At 41.9% G+C, this 9,224-nt stretch overlaps 1 long non-coding RNA gene across 1 annotated transcript in view; it reads left to right on the top strand.

The window, feature by feature from the left end:
- Window positions 1–8,122, top strand: part of LOC126497291 (uncharacterized) — a 421,870-nt gene extending 413,748 nt beyond the window's left edge. Inside the window, exon 2 of the long non-coding RNA XR_007590558.1 lies at window positions 7,940–8,122. This is a non-coding gene — a long non-coding RNA (uncharacterized lncRNA). The remainder of the gene's footprint in view (window positions 1–7,939) is intronic.
- Window positions 8,123–9,224: the final 1,102 nt, after the last annotated feature.

Consider the following 9,224-nt stretch of genomic DNA (forward strand, 5'->3'; position numbering starts at 1 on the left):
GACAGCCCCTGCAGCCGTGGACCCAGTGTTCAAACATGTGAGCCTACAAGGAACATTTGCAAACTGCCACACACTCATCATTTCTTGAAATGAGCAAAATGGGCACGGGTGTTCATCTTTAAACATAAGTGGGTACGCTGGGCAACCACTTAAGCAATTTCTGTGGCCTTCCAGACAGGGTATCAAAGTAGACTCAGCTGTATTCGTTGATAGTGTACACAACAGTTCCTTGGAATGGACTTGTATTGATAAATTGGCATGTGCTTTTTGAACTTGCTGAGAAGCTGGCTCAGGAAGTAGCGTTGCTACTTTAGACTGAAGCATATTTATATCAAACATCCTCTAAAATCCTGTCCTGTGTCAGGCAGGCCCCACGGTTGGCTAACAAAAAGAGGGGAAAGCAAGCATTGAGAGGCACTAAAAGACGTGTCTGAGGACAGCTAGTGTGAACCGTCTCCAGCAGACGGTGCTGCTGTCTATGGTGTGATACAGTAACTGTGCCCACAGAGTGACAGAGACCCCGGGAGCTCACCCTCGAGAGAACAGAGGACCTTCTGCCTAGGGCTCTGAACAGGAATTCCAGTCCCCTGCTTCTGCTTGTTGGGTGCATCCTGTTGGATGCCTCTAAGTGCTTGATTTGATATTGTCATGTTTCTGCTGTTAATTTTTTTTTCATTTGAATGTCTCACAAAGAACACTCTGTTCTCTGCTTCACTCTCAATAGGGAACCCCAGCCGCTGCCTCAATGGGTCTCCCTGGCACAATCTCCTGGATGTTCATAAGCCCCTGAATTTCATGGCTACCTTGCATTTTTCTCTGTTTGGTGAGCCGCTCTGGTTGTATTGTTGGGTGTTTTGGATTGACTTGTATCTCCTTTTTTATTTCTTAAAATGGTTCTGCCTGCTACTCTTTCAAGTCGCTTTTAGAACTATTGCATTAAGAACACAAGTTAGAGTCATTCCTGAACGAACTGCTAGGAAGCTGTGCCTGGCAACAAGTAGGGCACAGAAGTGCGCACTGGCAATGGTGGGTTTTCTGACCAATCAACTCTCCAGTCAGGAGGAAGTGACGCTTTCCACAAAGGGGCACTGAACGCCAAACACATTCCTTTCCATTGCCTTTCAGTCTCTATTACACTGCAGAGAAAAGAACTTACTAAAAAAAAAAAATGGACAGAGAGTAAATAATGTAGCAAACTGAAAAGAGAACCACAGAAGAAAGAAAACCAGCAGGAAAGAACCACTGGCCAAATTGACAAGATATAAAGTCAGGACTGACCTCCAGAAACTTCAGGTCTTCAGGTGTGAGCATGGGTCTCTCTCTCTCCTAGATACAAATGCAGCCCTACCTGTGGCTTCTGGTTAGGCAAAGAGGTCTAGAGGAGAGGTGGCTTGGGGGATTCTTCCATTTGGTTCTAGATGCCACACGGCACCCTTCCTACTGTGCACCAAGCAATCTACCTGGAGTTTCTATCCTTCTTGATCATATTTTCACCTTTTCTTTCTGGTTCTGGGTAGGTCTACAGTCTCACTGGGCCAACTGTGTGACCCCTAACTAAGAGATTCATCTATTTCATCTGATCTTGCCCTTCATAACGCTCCACTCTAACAGACACAAGTACCACTATGAATATCCAATAAGCAGCATCCACTGAGAGTTAGTGCCTAGGAATATCTGCAAGCCATGGCCATCTCCCCCTAGTTAGTGAGCATAGATCTCGTAGGAGACTCTTGGGGTGGAATTAATGGAATAAACCTATGGAATTCATCACAGCAACCTTCCTTACAAAGTTTTGTCTCTTGCTTAATTAAATGTTTAAACTTTAGGTTATCTGAAAAGTGAAAACTTGATGAGAATCCATAAACCTTCTTATAGAAATTCATATTAGGTCTCTGTCTGAAGCTCTAGGAATGTTTTTCCATCACTTTTTGCAGCCTAAACCTCCGCTGCGTTTCTAGGGAATCAGTGATAAATTAGCTACTGCTATAACTTGCTCAGTGTCAAAATCTTCTGTTTACCCCTGGTCCCTGTGGGTTTCCAGGGCAATTGCATTCACTCTGAATGGCAGTGTTCATCCATTTCTCCATCTCCAAGATCCCATTTTTTTTCACTGAGATAATAGAACTCATTTCTCTTGCTGCAGCATGCCTTTCCCCACTGTCCTCTCTGGTTTACGGCAGACACCTTCTGCAGTACTTCCTGAAGAAGCTGAGGCTGCTGCATTCCTGAGCGAGTGGAGGAAGTAGCCTTGTTCACCAGTGGTTCCATGCATTGGTGCAACCGTTCCACCTCCGCCCTGTCTATCCCTGCAGATTCCCATTGTATTATCTTGTATTTTTTTCCATCACAAAGTAGCAGGAAATTCTGGCATTTTGACCTCATTAAATATGACCCATCAAGTCAATCCATGGCTGGATAGCTTAGTTGCCCAAACAAGAAAAATCTTGTTTGATAGCCATCAATCAAAAGTCCTGGGTGAGTGGACCTTTTTTTATACAGCTTCGATTCCCACTGAAACAAGTTATAATTTTATTTTTTACTCTTTTTGTGAATAGGCTATGTTCTGCATCAGCTCTTCTGTTTGTATGTGGATTTGTGCAAGCTTCATGTGTGTGTAAGTGTGAGTGTGCAAGTACATGTTGATGTCTATTTTTGAGACAGTTTCCCTCATTGGTCTGGAGCTGGTCAGGTAGCCTAGTCAGGCTAGCCAATAAGACCCAGGGATCTTCCTGTCTCTGCCTCCTCAGTGCTGGGGTTGCAAGCATGCACATGGGTTCTGGGTTCTGATCTTGCACAGCCAGCACATAGTGACTTAGCTATCTCCTGAGTTCAGTATGTTGCCTTGAACCCTCTTAAGGAACTGCATGCTATGGTAGATGATGGAAGAATACTAAGGAGCACTCACCAACTTGTGAAATAACTGTAGTTTTATCATCAGGAGATCTCCGCATAGGGGAGTTGCTTCTAACACTCAGGGTAGAGAGGTTGCCCTGGAGGGTACGGCAGATGCTTCGACAGTCAAACTAAGGTAAGAAGGTTTGGAAGTTCTGCACTCTTAGCCTCATCTATATATCTGGCCAATGCCTCAAGCCCAAATCAATTTCTACAGTATTTAAACAAACAAACAAAAGCTAACTAGCACAGTGAACATCTATCTCTTCAGTGTAGGCATTGTTTAAACATTGGGTTTGCCTTCCACCATATCTGTCTGAATCCCTGGAATAATAAAAAAATATTAAGAAACAACTTGTTTCTTTGTGTGTTGATATATTTATTCATCTCTTTCCTAGGTTCCCAGTGGCAGGCCAAACCAAATTAAAAGAAGCCTGTTAGTATAGCCTACAGGCTCAGCCCCTTGGACAGAATGAAGGGGCAGAGGGACAACCAGAACATATGTAGCTCAAAGTAAACTTTTAGAAGGAAGCAAAAGTGTTTTTTATGTAGATATCTAGGCAAAAGGGAGGCCCAGGGAACTGACGAGGTGGCCTAGGGGACAAGTATGAGGGCTTGTATTTGAAACCTCAGAGCCCATGGAAAAGAGGGCACAGTAGAGGACATCTGCCATGTTGTCATCAGTGCTCCTACAGTGAGATGAGCAGCAGAGGCAGCAGAATCCTGGGAACTAGCTGGCCCGCTAGCCTGTCACTCACAGCCGGGACCCATAAAGAGATCCTGTGTCAGAGAAGGTAGGCGGTTAGGACCAGCGACTGAAACCCCTTGTCCTCTATGAGTCCCGTGTCATTCAAGCACCTTAGCCTATGCTCACACACACAGATGCTGCTGCCCCACCCCACCCCGCCACCTATGAACAAGAGAGAGAGAGAGTGCATAGAGGAAGACAAGAAAATGAAGCATGTGTCTGAACATGGCAAAGACACCAGTCGAACAGAATTCTGGGTGCCTTCTGATGACTGCTGGGACAATACGAAGCCTTGGGAAAGGGCCATGAGAGGGCCTGCAGCTTGTGTCAAGAGTAGCTGCTTTCAGACCCAAGCTTGTTGCCCACAGATAGCAAAGCTGTCTCCTGTTTCCTGTATCCCCTACGTGTTTACTCATGTGTTCCTTTAAGCTGCGTGCATCATTAACGGTTTTAATAAAGTAGCTTCTACGTTGTTGTTCTAGTGGCACGTTAAGGGTTGGGGTTTTTTAGCTTACTTTTTCACAAGTTAAAAATACTTCAACATTAATGTATAAGCAATTTTCAGTTTATTCATTGTAGAAATATGTAGCTCTACTAATAAAATATGCATGTCTGAACCATACACTGCTATACACTTTAAGGCTGAGTTAGGTCTAAGTAAGTCATTACATGTTAAGCCTTCCATTCTGAATAAAACAAAAACATTTGGTTCTCAATGAAAATAAGGAACTTTATTAACAAGTTTGAGTCAGAACAAAGCTATTAATTAGGCTTTATCAATACGAAAATCCCTAATTTTTTCATTTGGAGATATGGTGGTTCTCTTTAGCCATGGTTTAAATGTTCACAGTTTTGGCTAATCATAGTCAGTCAACCATGGCCCAAATATTAATGGAAATAGAAGAATTAGTTCATACATTTTAGATTGTGTTCCTCTTAGTGGATCCTGACATCTCCCACTCTCCTGCTCTCCCTCGCCCCCACACACATTGTGTGAATCATCTCTGGTCCAGTGTGAGCTGCACAGGGGTTGGCCTCCCAGCAGCTGTCTAGATAGGCGGGCCTCTGCTTGGCATGACATTTGAGACAGAAACGGCCTGCATGACTGAATTGCCCTGCCTTCCTTCTGGCAATAGTCGATCACAATCACAGCCTTTAACCTCTTCTTCCACTTAAAAAGGCTCACACTGTGAACTATCAGGCAGCCTTTATTATCTGCCTGAAAATTACTCATCGCACAGATAGCCCGAGTTCTTTTGTCTTCCGTTTACTGGTGGCACAAAACAGATGCCAGCCTTAAGGCTTCCAACTTTTCTCAAATACCTCAGTGATCATGTGACAAAACTTGTTTTATGTAACAGTAAACTTGAACACCATTGACAAGGTTAACCTCATATCCCCCAAATCAAAACATACATAATGACAATTTTTGGCAATTTGGTTAGTACTATACAACTGAGAGAAGACCAAAGTGGCTTTGGGGCCACTTTTTGGCAATACTTCATTAAATTAGGGGGTGATAAGATGATACAGAATTTGACTCTCAATGCTGTAACTACCTGTGATAGGAACAAAACAAAGCACCCGAGCAAATCCTGAAAAAAAAAATACTGGTCCTACCAGGACTAAAGCCTTACCTGAATCCTGGTGGCACCTGAGAAAACGAGGAAGACAGAGGTGTAGAAGGAGGAGCTGCTTGTTTGTCCTGGCTACCCAGAACCAAAATAATTCACAGATAAAATCACTGCTTGGCCCATTAGCTCTAGTTTCTTGTTGGCTAACTCTTACATATTAATTTAACCCATTTCTATTAATCTGTATATTGCCATGAGGTCCCTGCCTACCTAAGTTCTCTCCTATCAATAGGCAACTGCAGTTTCTTTATTTATTAATAGCAATCACAGCACACACAGGGGACTCCCACATCACAGATGGGGCACCACAACAATTCCACCTAGTTGGGATGACATTGTGATGCTGACAGAACTACTATAAGATTATTTTCGGGGGGGGGGAGTACCAGCTGCTGAAATGGTACACCTTCTCATGATGTTCTGGACAGAGCTCCAAATAAGAACTTAAAAAAAATAATGCTATTGACTGCTCGAAGATTGTTTGCAACTATACTAGACAGTAATTTTGGAACTTAACTACCATTTAATTTTTGCAGGACCCCATTAAGAAAACATCACCCCCCATGACAGTAGTAGGCAATTCTAGAGGACAATGCCCCATATCCCAAAGCAGTTTGTTTTTAGGGTTGGGAACACTGTTTAGGGGTTGTTGATTATTACTTATACTAGATAGAAGGTTAGGGTGAAAACTATGTTTGTAAAAAAAAAGGATAATAATAGTGGGTAATAGAGAAATATTTGTGAGCTATTATTTATGGATAATTTACATTACATTGGTATAGCTTTTGTATATTAATACAAGTTCAAATTATTTTTGTTATTTTTGTTTACATTGTTTATACACCTATGCAAAGTTATTCTGTCAGATTGTATATATGCATGTTTTTATCTCTGTTTACAACATTTTGTGTATTGATACAACTTTTAGGATATATTTTCATATAGCATTATATATTACTTCTACTTCAGATCAAAATATTTATAGATTATTTACATTTTGAGGTCATTGTCCTCATTTGCTACACATTTGTTTACAGGTTATTTAATATTATGATATAAAGTTTTAGTCCTTAAGTTATACAGGTATTAAATATTATAGGTCAATAGTTGTTCATGTTTGTTGTACATACAGTCAGATCACTTAGGTTGTTTAGATACATAGAGATGTTGAAATAGGAGCGGCGGGGCTGCGTCCCCAACACCCCGGCCGCTTGGCTAGCTCATGCCCGAAATAACAACACACAAACTGTATTCATTTAAGAACTGCTTGGCCCATGAACTCTAGCCCTTACAGGCTAATTCTCGCACCTGGATCAGCCCATTTCTAATAATGTGTGTAAGCACCCCAAGGTGCGCTTACCGGGAAGATTCTAACCTACGTCCATCCTGGGGAGCTTCATGCGTCTGCCTCGGAGCGCAGAGCTATTGCGTCTACCCGGGAGAGCTGAGCATGGCGTCTCTGCTCCAGAGCAGAGCTGCCGGGTCTCTCCGGGAGCAGAGCAGAGTCTGACCTCACTTCCTCTTCCACCCAGCATCCTATTCTGTTTTCTCCTCCCCCCATGTTCTAAGCTATGGGGCCAAGCAGTTGGTTTATTATAATTAACCAATGACCTTCCTCCATCATTTCCCCTTTTTCTGTTTAAACAAAAAAAGGCTTTCATTTTAACACAGTAAAAGTACATATAGCAAAACAGTTATCAAGCAAGAATTACAGTTACAATATATCTATTTTATCTTTTATCATAACTAAGGAAAACTATAACTATCTATTCATTCTTCAACTCCATCAAAGACTCCAGAAGGATATAATAATACTTAAGTAAACAAGAAATCCAAAACTCTAGAAATGACAGAGACATCTTGCTGCCTGGACAGTCACCCAAAGTTCCTCTGTACCGTTGGGGCATCCATCTTCGGCCTACAGGCCCATGGTATCCAGAGACATTTTCATGAAGCAGAAAATTTCAAAGACAGTTCAGTCACTTTCTTCTGTATCCTGCAGAATGTCTCGCAGACTCTTTCATGAATCAGGAACCCCGAAAGACCATCTCACCTTTAGGCAAGTTCAGCAGTCCTCTCTCTGCAGGTTCTTTATGTCCAGTTTATGCAACAGTCCAGGCAAGAGCAGTTTCTTGCCCAAATGGCTTTCGAACTCCATAAGGATCCTCTTCGATGCCCATCTTCCTCTTGAAGTAGCTTGTGCTGCCAGGAGCAGACGTGTCTCCTTGTCATGAAAAGTCCTAAGTTAGTAAAATATTTTAAATGCCATATTCCGCAGTCTTTGAAAGATATGAAGAATGCCTATCTAATTGAAATATATCTCTATATATCTAGAAAATCTAATTAACATGACTACAAGCTTAACTATTAGCGATGATTATACATTAACAACCTATATTTCCTAATTATACATTACATTTTTAAATGAACTACACAATCACAATACCTTAATCAAGATCAAAAATACACATACATATAACAAAATTGACCATAAAATCCATACCAATGCAAATTATTCATATCTATATCATATCCCCCTTTAAATGTAAAAGAACATTTATAAACCATATTTGGGAACATGGGCGTAGTTTTTTCTCTCCAAACTGCTTCCTGCTGAATAGGGGCATCATTAATTAGGTTGTTCATGATATAACCTGTGTGCTAGTTTCATCTCAGTTGGCAATTGAGCGAAGCAATTTTTTGAGGGTGTTCACAGCAACCTTTCAGGAGGGCGTGGTCTATCATACCAAATCGGAATAGATGCAATCCACAGGGTCTCATCCTCTGCAAAAACAAAAGAAGACCCTCTCCAAAGCATCATATCCTTAGACCCAAATTTTGAAATCGTAATACCCTTATATCCATTTTGGTTTAGCTTGGCAGCCCATGTAATGAAATGTCTCTCTGTACTTAGCTCCTTCACAGTCAAAAATTTTAAAGAAAACACAATGTACATAATCCAGACTCTCTGTGAATTTTCCATTTTTACGTGGCTTATTTTTCTTTATTTCTCTTAATCTATAACTCTCTGTACTTCTGTACTCTGTCTCTTTAAAGACTTTACCCTTTTTCTTTTTAAGACATTAACTTTATTCTTTATATTCTTTTTCTTCTCTTTCCCAAGCCTACGTACATTTATCCAACAGTGTCTGAATCTGTTTTATTGTGAATCTGTAATTTCTTTACTATACAGGAGCATTTCTTAAAATGTTAAGCATTTCTTAAAAACTTAAGTTGCACCATTTACAGGTAATACGGTACTGCCTGTGTCCTGCCCAGTCTAAACCTTAACTGCACGGTTTTAAGGTAATTACGGTAGTTCCTGCCTGAGATCAGCACAGTTCAGCATGGAGCAGCCGCTCCTGCCTCAGAGTCATTTGGTGCTTCTGAGCTGAGCACAGTTCCAGGCACACAGCAGTTCACATTGGAGCCGCAATCAGCAGTTTAATTCTGAGACTGAGTGTGCAGCACAGAAACTCTTTTCATCCAAGTTACAGCCAAATCTGACACGCAGAGCACTGTGCAGACTGAAACGCGTCTCTGTATGGCGGCAGGAATCCTCCAAGCTCTTCCGCCTGCCTAAGCCTGATTCGGCCTCTGCCCAGGTGCAGGCGGGGAGCGCTGAGCCATTGGCACAGTCTCAGAGCACTCTCCTCCGATCCCAAGCGGGAACACAAACATCCAGTCCCATAAAAGCCTTGAAATGCTTTAAAGCCAGAGTTCACGCTGGCAGCACAGCCCCCAGGAAGCAGCGCTTTAAAATGACGCAGCGTTTTTTTTTTTCTGCTGCTGTTGCTGAATCAAGAAATTTCTCTACAGCACGCCACCAACAAACAGCAAAAATCTGTGTTAAACTCTCTCCCTTATTTTTAAGCCTTCTCAGGTTTTTAAGTGGATTTAGCCCATCACTTCGGGCGCCACTCTGTTGAAATAGGAGTGACAGGGCTGCG

This window comes from Alexandromys fortis, unplaced genomic scaffold (assembly GCF_014885135.2).
Source record: "Alexandromys fortis isolate MF-2015 unplaced genomic scaffold, M_Fortis_MF-2015_v1.1 scaffold_21, whole genome shotgun sequence".
Classification (NCBI taxonomy): Eukaryota; Metazoa; Chordata; class Mammalia; order Rodentia; family Cricetidae; genus Alexandromys; species Alexandromys fortis.